Raw genomic sequence first — 14,213 nt, 5'->3', positions numbered from 1 at the left:
TGGTGTATCAATGGTTTCAAATATGGTACTCTGTATTTTGCAGTGAGTGGTAAAAGGTTGTACTAGTGTATTTGATTGTCACATGGATGATGTCATCATTGATGTCATCAGTGATGTCATTTGAGATGTCTTCATTGATGTCATCAGTGATGTCACAGACCATGTCATGAATGATGTAATATGTGAAATCATCAGCAGTGCATTGCGGGTGCGTGAGTTATAGATAGCAGAACTAACTATAACGGAGGAATTTCTATGGTTTTGTACAAGTGAAATGTCCAGATAACTATAACACCCCCGAAACCTATGTTTTCTTCTGTAAATTTCTACGGTTTGTTAAATGCTAATTTCTAACTATAACATCTCTGAAACCTGTGGTTTTTCACTGAATTTCATTTTAAATGCTAATTTCTAACTATAGAGTCTCAGAAACCTGTGGTTTTTCAGTGAATTTCAAAGATTTTTTGAATGCAAATTTTTAAGTGTAATAGTAGGTATACCTATGTTTTTGTACTGATTTCTACAGTGTTTAACTGTTTATTTATAAATATTTTATTCATTAATTAACATTATATCTTTTTCTGAAAATTGCCAAAAATGTTTTTTAATTCAAACTGAAATATTGTTTAATATTTTTGTTTATTTTTTTTATTTTAATATAAATATATTATTTTCTTTTTCCAATTTTTTTTCGGAGTTGCGCATCCAAAGCGTACACATCAAGGTGGGTGAGCGGATTGTAGCCGCCATTTTAGAAAAGTCATGAAGGATCCGCGCACGTTGTGCAGTGGCTGAGTGTTTTTCAGTTAAATCATATACATTTAATATTACGTGATGTGCATGATTGGTATGCGACCTGTCCGTGACTCCTGCTCCTGCGCATTCACGACACATGCGCATTACGGTACGTGGCACTTGCCCGGTTGCGGGTCCCGCGTGACGTCATCTACGTGCTGGGGCGCGCTGGGTGCCTGACGCCCGCAAACATTTTTTGTGTTCTAAAATGATATGAATGTGTCTTTAATATACATATTAGCGGAAGAGATTATCTAAGATATTCATGAAAATAATGTATTTATACTTATAATAAACTTATATTATTTTTAAATATATTTTTGCGAAGTCCCGTCGGGTGCATGCTTCGTGATCACATAGTGCGCGGATCCCATTTGACCTAAAAAAAAAGATTTAATTGGTTCATAACATTTCCCACTGTAACTATTGAAGGACCCCCACCAATTTCAATCATTCTTGTTGGAGAATCTTTAGAGAGACATCTCTTTTCCTACAAGAACCCTTTTTGCTTGTTTTTTTGTGTTTTGTTTCAGAAAAATATCAAACAAAATGGCATCTGGACAGCAGCAGGAGGAAGTATCATCTGAAGAAGAATTATTGCAGGAGTCACCACGCCCACAGAGGCCTGAATCTGTTGTGTGGAAATTCTTCACTTTTCCACCTGGAGAGAAGAAAGTAAATGCGAGAAAGGTGACATGCAAAATGTGTGACAGAGTCCTAAGAGGCAGTGAAAAAAATACTCTTGTGGCACTGCTTCTATGAATAAGCATCTCCGGACCACAAATCCTCTCAATCTTTCTCGGGAGGAAATGAGGCGAGCTGCTTTGAACCCCTCACCTTCTGTAGCAAGTACATCTGTAGTGTCCTCAGGAACACCTGCAATGGACATTAGGCCAGAATTCGCCTTTCTCAAGCAAAACTGTGTGAAGTGTAAGAAACTTATATGCTTCGCTGAGCAGTCGGTGGATGCAGTTTGTGCTGAGCAACGCAACCATCATTGTTAATTTTTTTGTTGTTGTTGTTTTTGGAATGATAAGTAATTGCAAGAGTTTGCTGTTTTATTTGTTCCTTTTTTTGTTAATTTTTTGAAAAAAACACCAAAAAGTTACTGTTGGAACTTGGGGTAGCCTGGCCTAGGGCAAGGCATACATTTCAGAGGCACAGTGTAAAGGTTGCAGACCACCCAACAGTAAAACCACGCAATATCACACAAAAATAACGCTACACCAAAATTGTGGAAAAATACGTACTGCTTTATAAAAATAATATTCTCTTTGTTCTCAAAATATATATAGCTTAGAACATTTCAGGTTACTTTAGAATCAACAGTTATACCTCTTAAATTACTAGCAAATTATCAAATTGTCTTGAAAGCATTTACTATACTCTTGAACTCCCATCACACTTTAGCAATCAGTATTCACAGTACTTTATATTTAGTCATACACCATAACTCTGTCTGGCAAGTAACGCTTACTCTTCCATAGGTTAGTTTAAATATGGCTTGTACTCTACAATTGGTTTTAGAAATATCAATTACACTTTTAGACTGCTGCACAGGTTATCAATTAATTACCAAAGTTCGTTACATTTAAATATGCACCGCAACCATGGCTGGCAGGTAACCCTTCCACTTTCTTAAGACTGATTAACTGTGCATTGCGCTTTACTTTGCTTCACAGAAACCCTACTCCATCTGAGGGGGGGGGGGGCAAGCTGTCACCACTGTCGAGAACCAGGGGTCTTGAAGACATTTGTATTCTTTGCACCCCCCAGATAACCAGGCTTTTGAAGTCAGTTAGTTTTTAAAAGTTAGGCCACTCGTTTCTCAGGCCCTCCTCCCTCTTCCTCTCACTCAGTTCTGCACCGTGTGGGGAGGAAACCAGACAATTAGGAGACCTTAGCGGCACTCCCTCGCCACCCCTCGCTCTTCCCGGCTTACTTGTGTAGGCGGCCGGCAGGCAGTTCCTCCGCTCACCCCCTGAGCACTCAGACGCTTTACCTCCGGTGATCGGCCCCCTCGCTCCCACGCAGAGGAGCGGAGGCCCTCTCAGCTACAACTCGGGCCGCTGACACGGTGATTCCGCCACACGAGCGGCGGCTCCTCACCAGGAAGGATCGGTCCCATGGCGCGTAGATCAGTCTTCCAGCACTCGACGGAGACGCCTCCTCTCGGCTCCCCTCAGCGGCGAAAGTCGTCGTTTCCTCCACGCGAGGGCTTCACTGCGCATGCGCGGGGATACAGTATCTCCGCACTGGGCCTGCTCGGTCCTAGGCCCCTCCTGCAAGGCAGTCCCCGATTCAGTGGGGGATTAGCGCGCCGGTGCCAGGCATGAGCACTACGCACTTTCTTCCCTGATTCCACCGGGCGCTGACACAGAGCGCGGAAGGCGCCCCCGGGGTCCCGTTCACGGCGATGGCCTCACAAGACTGCCCAGGCGTAGATGGGACCCTTCTCCACTCTCCACTACCTTATAAATTAAGAGGGGCTCGGTTTGCTACCAGCCCTGTCACAGGTAAGAGGTGCCCAGCGCCACCCAAGCCAGAAGCTTACTCCTTGTCCTCAGAAGGGAGGGGGAATCAAAGGGGGCTTCCTCAGTAGAAAGTCACTGTGCACTTTTCCAGCACTGGAACCTCAGCCCTCCTTACTGGACAGATAACAGGCTCAGGAGTCTTCTTTAGTTCAGATCCTCCCACTGGGCAGAGGACTGCGCTCCACAGCTCCGCAGTCTCCTTCTCCTGTCCTCACCCCTCTATTCTAAAGCTAGGGGTCAGTCAGGCGCCCAGGGTCTCCCTGAAACTTCCACAGCGGGGACAAGACAAGAATCCCAAAGGAGGAGTAGAGGAGTGGATTCACTAGGCTGCTTCCCTTCACAGGAGATCAACCCTCTCACTAGCCTTTCCCTACCTTCTGAGATAGCCTATCCTCCAGCTGACTCTCACAGGTAGACAAAATGGCTGCCCCGCATTCCGCCTTATATAGGCTGACCCTCAGTGGTCCAGAATGGACCATAAGGTTCTAGAATGCCCTATGCTAGGCTATGGCCAAGTTCTGAGTGTGACAGTTAGGGCGTTTGGTAGCCACCATTTTGTGTGGTTCCAACTTTCCTGTCAGAACAGGCCTCTGGGCCTGAGGTGAAAAATTATGGGGGGGGAAAGAACACCTATCCCCCTGGCCAACACCTAAAAAAAGTCAGTGGACAAAAAATTATCAATGGTATGAGGGGCAAAAAGGGGACAAAATAAATAATAAATAGGAGGGACTACGTCAAAAAGCCAGACAGGTCTAACAGTTACAAAATTGTAAAAAATATATATATATATATATAAAAGAAGAAAAACAAATTCTAGACTACCTTATCTGGTTAAAGAAAGAACTATAATTGCAAAGTAATGTATGAACGTTTGGTTGAATATATGTATACAGCTTGATTGACTGAAAGAATGCATTAGTAGTGTATGGTGAATTTATAGGTGAAGATTTATGAAGAAGTACTGCAGCGTGACACTGCAAGCACCTTAGCTGCACTGCACAGTGGCACTTCCGAAGCACAGGGATGTGACATATGTACATGAATATGTTGCAACTCTGTAATTCCCCCTGCACTGCTGCACAAACTGCAGCCATGCAGTGACACAGGCACCCTTGCACCTTGGTGCAAGTATGTCTGTGTCGTGCGGACATTGTTTTCTGTGGAGGAAGGGACACCTTCCTGCACAAAAACAATTAGTAAAGGCATTTTCCTCTTTCCATGTATGCTTTGGAATGCAGCTTGCATTGAAAGAGGAAAAATGCGGAGAAATTAAAACAATTCTCCTTGTTGCACCTTGCTACACCAACTCTAGGATGGTGCAGCCTTCACACACATCTCCGGATTAACAATTTCTCATAAATCTGGAGATGTGTCTTGTTCTATGGGTGTTGCGTGGGAACACCCACAACAACACCTATGGATCGCCCCTTCTATGTAAAGTTCTGTGTATAGAGGGGTCGTATTTACAAGGAGAGGAAAATCCATGCAGAGGGGCTTTTCCTCTCCTTGCAAATTTGAAGGAGTGCCTGGCGCCTTAACTATATTACAAAAAGTGACATACTGGTGGCGCAGGGTGCTTGTAAATATGCCCCATAAGTGCTTAGGTATTGGCAGACTGATACAATAAGAACATAGTGCTGGATGGGTGATTGAAGAGTTGCATGAGACTGACAAGAGGAATCCTACACTGCATGGGTACTACTTCAGTATTCAATGGAGTGGACCAATAGTATGTATAAGCTTAGAGATTTGTAGGGATTATGCAAAGAATAATTTATGTGTTCTTGTTTTGGGGCCTAGGTCATTTTATAAGAATACCACTAGTAACTGGAATGATGACAGTGCTGCAAACAGAATGAACACTTAATTTATAAGTGCTTATGTATTGGTAGAGTGATAGGATAAGAAGATAGTGGTAGGTAGGTGATTAAAGAAGTGCATGGGACAGACTGGACGATTCCTACACTTCATTAGTACTATCTGGGTATTTAGAAAAGTGTATTTTTAGTATGTAGCTAGTTAGAGGGCTCCTTGGATAGTGCACAAAATATTATAGCTGTACTTTTGTTAGAAGCTAGGCCATTCCATAAGTTCATGACTAGTATCTAGAAAAATTACAGTATTACAAACAGAGTGTATAGTATTGGTGGAGTGATAGGAGACGTAGATAGTGCTGGATGGGTGAATGGCGAAGTGCATGGGTCAGACAGAAGTATTCCTAGACTGCATAGGTACTAATTGGGTATTTAGTATGAATAGTATGTAGCTGGTTAGAGGTCTGCAAGCATAGTGCACACAATATTGTAGTTGTACTAATATTGGTGTGTCTATGATTTTGAGAAGGTAGTCTGTATTTTAGGATTTGAGGAGGTGCATCGGATGATCACGTGGAGGATGTCATCAGTGATGTTGTTTCAGATGTCATCAATGATGTCATCAGTGATGTCACTGACCATGTCATGAGTGATGTAATATGTGACGTCTTCAGCAGTGCATTGTGGGGCGCGAGTTATAGTTAGCACAACTAACTATGACGGCCAAATTTCTCTAGTTTTGTACGAGTGAAATATCCAACTAACTATGACATCCTTAAAACCTGTGGTTTTTCATTGATTTTCTGAGGTTTCTAAAATGCTAATTTCTAACTATATTGTCCCTAAAACTTGTGTTTTTTTCAGTGAATTTTATATATACGTATTTAATCTCCTCTCACTCTTCCAAGGAAGGAATCAGCATTAAGGTTGTAGTTTGGAAGTATTTAATCTGCAGAAGACGTGATCCATGCATTTCGGCTCATCCAAACCTTTATAACGATACAAGACGTCATTGTAGCATCCTTATTTAAATGTACAAATACCTAAAGTTGCCAACATTAACAAAGTACTCCATATTACTTTAATCTAAAAAGCTGGTGGCCATAATGGCCTGGTCATGATGTAAAAATTCAGGAATTGATACAACAAAGAAAAGAAAACAAGTGTTATTATATACATAATCTCATTTCAGCATGTCTTGCCCCGTGACCGCCATACCTGTATGTTTGTCAACGTGACTTATTCATAATAAACATACTTAGGATTGCAAACATCAACATAAACAATGGACTACCCATTACTTTAAAGTGAAAGGCTATCAGCCATATTAATCTGGGCACGTTGCGTATTATAATGGTTCTTACACGAAAGAAAAGAAAAAAAGGGGTGTTAATATATACACACTATCCCTAAATAAAGTTCCAGCGATTAAAGTTCCATTCCATTCACAGCTCATTTGAGATGTCATGAGTGATGTCATGAGTGATGTAACTGACCATGTCATGAATGATGTAATCTCTGAGGTTATTAGCAGGGCTGGGCATAAGTTATAGGTTGCTCAGGTAACTATAACTGCTGAATTTCACTGGTTGTGTATGAGTGAAATCTGAGTCTAACTATACCATCCCTGTAATCTTTGTTTTTTCAGCAAATTTCTAGTTTTTTTTAACATTAAGTACGATGCATTTCACAATGGATGGTGAGGGGTTGGAAGCAGGGCCTGACATTGTGCTGCCCCAACCAAGCTTGCTGCTCCTGCCTCCTTCCCTCCTCCTAGCCATCCATTGTCCATGTCCATGTCCCTGCTCCCTTATTACAGCCTTGTGTTGCCGTTGATCTGCCACTGGCCTTCACGCCTTCTCTGAACACTTAGCTTGCTGCCCCATCCACCTCCTCCTTATCCACTGTGTCTGAATGCATGGACTAGTCTCCTCCCTCCTGCCATCCATGGTCTGATGTGCTGCCACTGCCCTCCATTTAGCATGATGTACCAGTCCACTCCTCTTGCCCTCCATTGCCCAATTCTATGCCCCATCATTGACCTCCTGCTTGACCTCTGTGCTTAGCTTGCTGCCCCTATTCTCCTCCCCCCTGCCCTCCGATGTCTGTGTGCATGCCCCCGCTCCATCCTTTTTGCCCTTTATAAGTAAACAAGGGAGACCCAACTGGTAGCTGTGGACCATGGGTATCAGTTATTAAGAAAAACAAAGGTCCTCAGCAAAAATGGAGTGACAAACTAATATCATATAGACCACAATAGGCTACTATATACTTGTTCCTTTGCCCAGCTGAGCAGGGAATATATTATAAACAATTCAGGAATTTCAAGTTAAATACATTCAGCAAAAAACATTTTCTTGCAGTAAGGCACAGTCCTGTACCGTACTGGGAGATAAGAAAATAGAGAGGAAAGGAGGAAAGAGTGCTTCAGGCAAAAAGGGGGTGAGCAGTCTGGGCACTGTATTGGAATCAACATAGACAGAGTTTCCCAGAGTAGTACATACAAAAAATAATAATATCCAATAATCAACTGTATGATTACTAAAAGGAGTTGACGTTTCGATCCTGTGCTCAGATTAAATTGGGATCATCATCAGGACTTAACATTATGTTTGCCTGGTTAAACAATAAGTATGCCTGCTGAGGAAAAACAGGGGAAAACAAAAGCAATATGTAGTAAGTATCAAGAGAACAGCAAAGCCGCAGTAAACGACATTCGTATTCGCAGTGATCAGGTGCCAGTAGGGATTTGGAAAGTAATAGTGACATTGGTGCCTGCTTGCTTCCATTTCATAGTGTGTGGAATGGTGAGGTTTTCAAAAGAAATAGTGACATTGGTGCATAATCACTTCAATTATTCTGTGTGTGTGAACCCCAAATATTTTTAGAATGCCCCGGAGGGGCAGTCCCCGGGTCTGCGGTAGTCCCCCTGGACCCCCGCACATATATTTTTGAGATACTACCTGGACTTGGCCCACCCGAGGGCTAATTAATAATTAATAATTTTCACCGCCTGATCCGTGGATCTAGCGAGTATCCCGCTATCTAGCGAGTATTCCTGCATCTGGACCTGCACTTCTCCAGCACCGACCAAGACCAAGACGAGCAACAGCAGCAACCACCTGAAATGCATCCTGCCCAACACCTGCTCCATCCACAGACACACCGTCGAGCTCTGGAACCTGCTCGACACCACAGCCCCAGACGTCCCCTTTCTCACGGAAACCTGGATGAACGCCTCTTCAGCGCCCGACATCACCATCGCCATCCCAGACGGCTACAAGATCATCCGGAGGGACCGCATCAACCAGACTGGAGGAGGCATCGCCATCATCCACAAGAACACCATCCGCATCACGACCAACACGACGACACCCTCGCACCCGCCGAGCACCTGCACTTCCAGATCCACATCAACCCCAAGACCACCCTCAGAGGCACCCTCATCTACAGACCCCTGGGAGCACGCACACAATTCAGCGAGGGCATTGCCGACTTCGTCAGCCCGCACGCCCTCCCCTCCGCTGACTACATCCTCCTCGGGGACCTCAACTTCCACCTGGAGAACAACAACGACCGCAACACCACCACCCTGCTAGACAACCTCGCAAACCTCGGACTCAAGCAGCTGGTGACCACCTCCACCGATTACGCCGGACACACACTCGAACCCATCTTCTCATCCAGCAAGGACATCACCTTCAGCCACGCCACGGGACTCCACTGGACAGACCACAGCTGCGTCCACTTCAGCTTCAAAAGGACCACGATCAACCACCACCAGCAACAGGCTGCACGCAGAAGCTGGAACAAGATCGTAGCCGACCAGCTCGCGACCTCCCTGAGCAAGTACCCACCCACCAGCACAACGAACCCCAGCCAAGCGGCCACCAACCTCACGAAGTAGATCAGTGACTGCGCAGACGACCTCGCCCCCTTGAGGACCCCGCCTAGCAGACCCGGCAGCAAGAAAGCCCCATGGTTCACCGATGAACTCAAGAGCTCCAAGAAGAACTGCAGAGCCCTCGAGAGAGCCTGGCGCAGAGACCCAACACCGTACAACATGACTGCCCTCAAGCTCGCCACCCGAAAACACCACCAACTGATCCACGCCACCAAGAAAACGGCATTCAAGGAACGACTGGACAACAACGCACACAACAGCAAGGAACTCTTCAACATCGTTAAAGAGCTCTCCAACTCCAACGCCGGAAACAACGACATCACCCCTTCGCAAGACCTCTGCAACTCCCTCGCCTCCTTCTTCCACAACAAGATCGCGGACATACACAACAGCTTCAGCACTCAACCGACGCACGCCACGACCGAACCACCGCCCCCCACCACCACCTTCCGTGCCTGGACCCCGATCAGCACCGAAGACACCATCCGCACGATGAACTCCATCCACTCTGGATCTCCGACCGACCCCTGCCCTCACCACGTCTTCAACAAGGCCGAGGCTGTCATCGCACCCCACCTGCGGGACATCATCAACACCTTCTTCGACACCGCTACCTTCCCGGAGAGCTGGAAGCATGCCGAGCTCAGCGCTCTACTAAAGAAGCCATCAGCCGACCCCACCGACCTCAAGAACTACCGCCCCATCTCGTTGCTCCCGTTTCCTGCAAAAGTCATTGAGAAGACCGTCAACAAGCAGCTGGCCGCCTTCCTCGAGACGAACGGATCCCTCGACCTCTCGCAGTCTGGCTTCCGGGCCAACCACAGCACCGAGGCCGCCCTGATCGCAGCCACCGATGACATCCGAGCCCTGCTCTGCCACCGTACACTAGTGCAGCGCCTCAGCAACGTCGGAATCCAGGAGAAGGCACTGGAGTGGATCATCTCCTTCCTCGCCGGAAGGACACAGAGAGTCCGCCTCCCCCCGTTCAGATCAGAAGCCACCGAAGTCATCTGCGGCGTTCCTCAAGGCTCCTTGCTTAGTCCAACCCTCTTCAACGTCTACATGAGCCCCCTCGCAGACCTCGCACGCCAGCACAACCTCAACATCATCTCCTACGCCGACGACACCCAGCTAATCCTCTTCCTCACCAACGACCCAGCCACCGCCAGACCCAACCTTCACGAAGGGATGAAAGAGGTAGCCGAATGGATGAAGAACAGCCGCCTGAAACTGAACTCAGACAAGACAGAAGTCCTCATCCTGGGATATTCACCCTCCGCCTGGGACGACTCCTGTTGGCCCCCCGCCCTAGGCAGCGCAACCTAACCAACAGACCACGCACACAACCTGGGCTTCATCCTGGACTCCTCCCTCTCCATGACCAGACAAGTCAACGCCGTATCCTCGTCGTGCTTCAACATCCTGCGCATGCTACGTATGATCTTCCGGTGGATCCCCACCGAGACCAGGAAGACGGTCACCCAGGCCCTCGTCACCAGCCGTATGGACTACGGCAACTCCCTCTACGCCGGAACCACCGCCAAACTCCAGAAGAGACTCCAGCGGATCCAGAACGCCTCAGCACGACTCATCCTGGACATCCCCCGTCGCAGCCACCTCTCCGGACACCTGAGAGACCTGCACTGGCTCCCGGTCAACAAGAGAATCACCTTCCGTCTCCTCACCCACGCACACAAAGCCCTACACAACCAAGGCCCAGGATACCTCAACAGTCGCCTCAACTTCTACGCTCCCACAAGCCAGCTTCGATCGACCGGCCACGCCCTCGTCGCCATCCCCCGCATCTGAAGAGCCACCACAGGAGGAAGGTCCTTCTCCTATCTGGTCGCCAAGACCTGGAACTCTCTCCCGACACACCTCCGCCTGACCCAGGACCACCTCGGCTTCAGGAAGCAACTCAAGACCTGGCTGTTCGAGCAGTAGCGTACCTCCCCCCTAGCGCCTTGAGACCCTCTGGGTGAGTAGTGCGCTATATAAATGCTTTGATTGATTGATTGATTGATTGATTTAAAAAAAATGCATTTTTGGGCCCTGGGGGTCTTTGTGGGAACCCCTGAGCAGGCCTAGGGGGTCAGGGTGTTATTACCCTGCCCCTTTTTCGTGTTTTGCACGTTTGCTTTTCTCTTTTCTTGTGCCTCGGTCCGACTGCCAACACATCCTGGTTTGAAGTGTTGACAGGCAATTAGCATGCAGCTCATGATCAGCAGAGTGTGCGGATCCTGCGCGGTATATGCTTACCTTCATAATAACTTAGTAATCAATTTTCTGAGTTTGATATTTTTATAACATGCTTGATATTCTGAGATGCAACCCCACAAAACAATGTTTACAACCCAGACACATACAGATGTTTCCTATGCTGAACTATTTTGGATTTTGATTTTTGCCATGAGTAAAAATATATTCCCAGTGCAGACAAAAAAATGTTAGCAAGTTATTTTGCACTTGCTGGATTTTGCTGCAAATAAAATTACACAGACATGTATTTTTGCACAAGAATAAAGGAATTCACAAAATTGTCTCAGGAAGTGCCTAGAAAGCTCTAACTGCTGTGGTTTCAGGTGTAAGTGAATACGCCAAGAGCAAGTCACACCTACTTATAGCAAAATCTTTATGAATCAGGACCTACGCCATCATATACACAAATACTGGTTTATGATTAAGTCTGCTTTATTCTAGTAGTGTTCCTGGTTTACTCATGAATTATTGTAGTAATCCGGTAAACATCCTGACTTACTCCTGAATTCAAAAGTAGTCATAAACAAACCTTTGAGATTCAGACCCTGTGCAGTGACTTGCTCTTGCTGGAAGTTAGGAGTTCTACAGGAGTAAGTTACATCTACTCATAGCAAAATATGTGTCAGTCAAGCGTTATATCTTTTAATTAAAAAAATAATATGAGTACAGATTGTACAAATCCAAAAGGAGCATATGGGTAATACTTTGTCCAAAAGATTATTGCAATGTATGCAGATTTATCTTTTAAAAAGAACATTATGCTGAACCAAATTCAAGCTCAATGAGAACAGTCAATATGGGGTGCATATAAGTACAGAGTGGACTCTTGTCCAAGTCTTTACTGTATGATTCTACCCTACCTTTTATTTCCACTTTGTGGTATGTCAGAATGTTAGATAAGCTTCCGTTAAAGCTTTTCAACATTGTGCAGAATTTATTATCAAATCTTAAAAACATAACAATATGGTTCAATAAATGCAAATCATTATTCCTCTTCCACCAACTACTGTCATTGTGAAACCTTTTGGTGCCTAGCATGTAATGTATGACTTGTATGAATTTATTTGGAAAGTGATTCCAACCCACAGCAGCTGTCAATACCATCTGAAATATTAGCCCAGGGATATTAGCTATTTTTACTGATACGCGATGAACAGCACAATACAATTATTGCCAGCTTACATCAAATATTTCTCCCACCATCCTTATGTTTGTGTCCTAGTCAAATAGATACCAATACAAAATACAATGTAAAACATACAACATTGGCAGAGACCAAGTTTGATTCGGTAAAAAAATTCACCTTCTGACTTAGAAACTTTTAAGGGTTACATTCACTTTTGAAACGAAAGGTGCCTTACTTTTCAAAAGTGAATGTAACCCCCGGTGCCAGTTAGTTTCTAAAGAAATAGTGGTTGCATTATTGTTTAAAGCTCTTTGATTGAATTAAAATGAGCCCTAGTTGAGACTCTGCTATAATCCTCTTAAATTTCATTCCTCAGCCCCCACCAAAAATAACAGGGTGGTGATATTTGTAAATACATTGGAGTATTAGTTGAGGGGTGAGAACCCACCTCAAATAATAACACAGTCATTTTCCGAATGAACCACTAAAGTCAATAGGTACTCCTGTTCTAAACCCTCTGGTAGCTTTGCACAAAGCAGTCAGGCCTAACGTAGACTCAATATGTAAACCCAGAGGTCAGCCTACTTTGCAAGCTGTCTGGGTACAGTGAGTTTGGAATCAATCAGGTTTGGCACAACTCTGCAAAGCAATTACTGAATATGAGCTCTCTCAGAAATAGATTGTATAACCAGCATATTGGGTAGATAGAGCCAGCATGCCGGGGGTCATTATGCTTCATTCCTCTATTCTGGAAGAAGGCAGCTGCAGTGCCCTTCGCACACAAGAGTAGTGGTGGAATGTTGGAGGGAGGCAAATAAGTTACTGGACTGGGCGGGAAAATTGACCAGCCAAACTCCATTGTGGGAAGGCGACCTCTTGCAGGAGGTGGTAACACTAATGGGCTTTGGAAAGTGTAAACCTATAGGGATTGACCACCTGGGAGATGTGTGGAAAGGGGAAACATCACTTCCCTTCGAAACATTGCAGAAGGAATACTCCTTGTACCAGATGCAAAAATACCACTATTTTAGGCTCATTCACGCCCTACAGCGACACATCCAGCGGAGTACCCCACTTCCGGTCTACTCACCTCTAGAAGATAGATTACTCCAAGACCCCATCACTGAAAAGCCAACCTCTGCAGTCTACAGCAAGCTAGTAATCAATATGCCAGACCCCCTTGTAGCCCTGAGAGCAGCATGGACAGACGATCTAGGGAACATGGATGGCGCAGACTGGCAGGAGGCATTACAGATCCTAGGGAGATTTCAGTATGCTCTCGAATTAGATTAGTGCAACTTAAAGTGCTACATCGTACATACTACCAGTGCACACACCTATACACCTGGGGCAAAACACATACTGGGTTCTGCATCAGGGGTGCCAGAAGGAAGGTACTTTCTTCCATATCCTGTGGGAGTACCCTGAGATAGTCAGATATTGGGAGGGGGTGACAGAGGTGCTGTCCAGAGTTTTAGGGGTACAGGTCTCGATGGATGCTAAATGGTTCCACCCCATGATCACAGGAGACATAGACTGGCCCAGGTACACAGGAATGTAGCTTGCCCTGGCAGCCAGGATCTCCAAATGGAACATTGCAAGATGGTGGGGAGCGCCCTCTCCGCCTTCACTTAGAGATTGGAAACGCGACCTCGACTGGTGCCAATGACCCAAAGAAACTGTGTACAAAGGTAGAGGGTGTGTCAGAAAATGGGAGAAAATATGGTTACCACGGTGTAAATGTAGAGGAAGAGGTACAGTAGCAGATCAACGCCCAGTGT

Source organism: Lissotriton vulgaris, chromosome 10, assembly GCF_964263255.1.
Source record: "Lissotriton vulgaris chromosome 10, aLisVul1.2, whole genome shotgun sequence".
Lineage (NCBI taxonomy): Eukaryota > Metazoa > Chordata > Amphibia > Caudata > Salamandridae > Lissotriton > Lissotriton vulgaris.
This window is presented reverse-complemented; position numbering follows the sequence as displayed.